Genomic DNA, 4,106 nt, shown 5'->3' on the forward strand with positions numbered 1-4,106 from the left:
TGCTGCGTAGATTCTTCTTTATGGAGTAGATTGGAAGGGTAGGTTAGTAAAAGTAAACTTACCTTGTCCTCATACCACACACACATATTTGTCATATTCGAGAAGTCTTTGGCAGCAAATGAATGCATGGTGTATTCTTTTTTAACCTTCATCTTGATGAATTCTTCCAGTTCCTTCTTCTTCTCCTTGACAAGCGCCATAATATATCCACCTTCTTCGGCGGCCCCTGAACTTCAACAACTATTAGAGCAGAGGGAGTTATAATTTTTGCTAATTTTAGAACTGAGAGAATTTATCTAATTTTTCTTCTCTTCCTCCTAACCTCCAATGTAGGAGTGCATGTCTCCCTAACCTCGTTGGATGGTATGACACCCCTCCTGGATTTCAACTCCTCGGCAGCTTCACCAATAGCCTCTAGCTTGTCGAGGAGTTTATCCTCTATGTCCATGCACGCTTTGCATTTACAATGAGAATATGAGGATGAGGAGGGGTGAGAGGGACCACTGTAAGGATGGGAGAGACCGGTGTAGAGGTGAGAGGAGGACCTATGCAAAGGGTGTTTTCAAACATATTTATTTTTTGCTGAGCACCAACATGATCATAATCATGACTGGCAGCAGAGGCAGCAGCAGGATGGTTGCCACCATCACAAACAACTCCACCAGCAATACCCCCAGAAAAAGCACCCAAATCTGTTGCAGTTTGAGTTAGGTCGTGAAGAGCTTCAACATTAGACTGACCTTGCCTAATTGCTCTTCTTATGGATTTTACTCCATACAATTTCTTCTTTATTAACTCCACCGTTGGGTCTTATTTTGTATCAACAAGATCCAGAGTAAGAAAAGAAGTCATCCCCAGCTCATCAATGGTAGGCATGATCCAAGGATACACAACCTATAAAAAAATGATAGGAGAAATTTAAATTATATAATAATAATTTGAAGCCAGTTGGGTTACATGGGGCTCGGGTTATGTTAACACAGCCAACTTATGCAACAGACGATCCAGCTACCGCAACAGCTGATCTGTACGTTAAAATAGATTGATAATATATTGCATCAGAATACCCATCTGTTGCATAATTTACAGTAAATGGTTAATCTATTGAGTAGGGTTCAGAGAACAGAGCAACATATGGTTAATCTGTTGCAAAATATGGATCATCTGTTGTAACAGATTACCCATCTGTTTCACCAGTTGCAGTTGATGGGTAATCTGTTGCAACAGATGGAACATCTGTTTCAATATCTTTCTTTGAGGCAAATTATTTTAGTTGAAAGAAGACGTAATGCATCATCCAGAGGGTTAAAGAGATCAGCCTCATTAATATTTTTTTTGCTGCTCTCTACTGCAGCCAACCACCTAAGGATCCTTGGATGAGAAACCTTATCCGGGTACTTCATGAAATGCTTTCGGGGGGGAGGAATGGTTTCACATGCCCAAGCCTAAAAATTGTAAACAGAAAGCAAGCAAAAAAAAAAGTCACAAGTATATTCAATATAAATTAATGAATGAGTAAAAATAGTGATTAATTTTACCATGAAAGCTCAAGGAAAGCCGTATAATGTGGTCATCTTTGACTTTACCTCTTTCAGTAAATATTTGACAGTCAAGTAGTAGTTGTCGTATCCCCAGGGATAATCATTAAATTTCCCAAAATCATCAGCAAGCGTCAACAAATTATGTTCTATGACTTTCTTGACGTCTCTTGCCAATAAAACGGAATGGACAAACCAAACTAAGCACAATTTCTCCCTGTAGTGCTTTGGTATGTATTTATTCTTGAGATCCTCTATCAAATCCTTCACTTTGTAGCTAGTTCCAAAAATGCCCAACAACCCATATTTTTTTACCTTACATTTGTTGGATCCTTTGTAGGGTGTTTTCTTGATGGCAGGTTCTTTTGGATGATCGCATCTCAAGCCCGTCACAATGGCAAACTCTTTCAATCCAAAGCAAACCGGCATGCCACAGTAGTTGATCCATACTTCATCCATCTTATTTTTGCCCTCCTTCAGACCTCCATCATCCCCTGCATATATGATCCTATGCTTGAGAAAGTCATATACCATGATCATTGGGAAACGGAGAGGGAGGGCCCAGACAGCTCAAGAAAGTGTGCAAAGCAGCTCTACTTAAAAAGTCCATCTATGTTTTTCTTCTTCATAATACTCCTAAGTTCGTCAAAAGGTTTCCCCAACTGACATTTAAGTACAAAATCAACAAATACTGCATTAGGGTTATTCATCGACATCGTAACTCAAAACTTGTCAATACTAATGGTTTTGACAGAATCATGCTGGAATTTCGATATTATTTCACACCCCATTGGTGAGGAGGAGTTATTACTTTCCTCGGCTTCATTTTGCCCTGATTGAGGTTGTTTTGGAAGTTCCTCCAAATCTATATATACTCTAGCCTTTTTAGTTTGGTGATTGGAAGTTGATCCACTTTCTGTTTCTTTTCTTTTGGGAGACATCCTTTAACTACAAACAAAAGAAAAACAAAATATACATTGCATATGATGTCTACATAATTTTTTTAAAAAAGGTGAGACAACTTTCAATAAACTATTCTTACCACATAACCAAAAAAAATACTCCAACGGACAACCCATCAGTTGGAACAGATGGGAAACCCAAATCTGTTTGAAGACCTATTTAATATCTCCCCACAGATACTCCACCTGTTGCAACAGGTGAAGAAATTTGAATAAATTATTCTATGCCACATTACAATAAAATACTCCAACGGATAACCTATCAGTTGGAACAGATGAGGAATCTGTTTGAAGACCTATTTAATATCTACTAACAGATCTTTCATCCGTTACAACAGATGGACCACCACCACCACAACCAATGCCACAATCAATGCCACCAAGACCACCACCAATGCCACTAATACCAACACCAAGACCACCGATACCACCGCAAAAAACACAAATACCAACACCACCAACAACAGCCACCAACAATATCACAAACACCATCCAACAATACCACGACAGTCAATAAAACACTGAGAGAAAAACTAGAGTTTTCTCGAGTGCTTCCTACTTTTTTAGCATCAAAACTCAAAATTATTAACACATTCTCGAAGATAATACAACTAAAAGTCTTCTTTTTTATCATTAACTAAAAAGCCCTATTTTTAAGAATAAAGAACAAATATAGAACTCTTCTCGAACTTTGTTACAAGTGAAGATAGAGAAAAGAACGGATACAAGCGGAATGAAGTCAAAAAAACAACTATGTGTAGTCGTAAATGGAAAGAAAATCGACCTATTTTGAAGGGTTGAGCAATATGTTGAGTAGTTGTTGTTTGTACTGTTGAGAGGTAGAGGACACCCCGAGAGAGAGAGAGAAGAGCGAGAACTTAAGATTTGAAATGAAAAAAATTTTGCGCAAATGGATGATTTATGTAGGTTGATTTATAATTTTGAAAAAGAATGACAAGTTTTAAAATTGCTAATTTGGTCCAAATTGATCTTAATTAATTTTAAAAATTTTAACAGATATAGTTTTTAAAACATTGAGTTGATGAGAACTCATTTTAACTCAGAGTGATCGATCGACGACTCGGGTCGGGATGAACGTAATACCAATGCCATGCAATTACAAAGACTCGATTGGATTTGTAGTTGACCCTGCGAGCTCATTCATTTATCCCTAGTTCTACCTAAAACAACTTAGGTACTATCACTATCCTAACATTGAGTTGATGAGAACTCATTTTAACTCAGAGTGATCGATCGACAACTTGGGTCGGGATGAACGCAATATCAGCGCCATGCAATTGCAAAGACTCGATTGGATTTGTAGTTGACCCTGCAAGATCATTCATTCATCCCTAGTTCCACCTAAACAAACTTAGGTATTATCACTATCCTAAAATTGAGTTGATAAGAACTCATTTCAACTCAGAGTGATCGATCGACGACTCGAGTCGGGATGAACGCAATACCAATGCCATGCAATTGCAAAGACTCAATTCAATTTATAGTTGACCCTGCGAGCTCATTCATTCATCCCTAGTTCCACCTAAATCAAATTAGGTACTATCATTATACTAACATTGAGTTGATGAGAACTCATTTCAACTCA

The sequence above is a fragment of the Capsicum annuum genome, chromosome 11, assembly GCF_002878395.1.
Source record: "Capsicum annuum cultivar UCD-10X-F1 chromosome 11, UCD10Xv1.1, whole genome shotgun sequence".
In the NCBI taxonomy this organism is placed as follows: domain Eukaryota; kingdom Viridiplantae; phylum Streptophyta; class Magnoliopsida; order Solanales; family Solanaceae; genus Capsicum; species Capsicum annuum.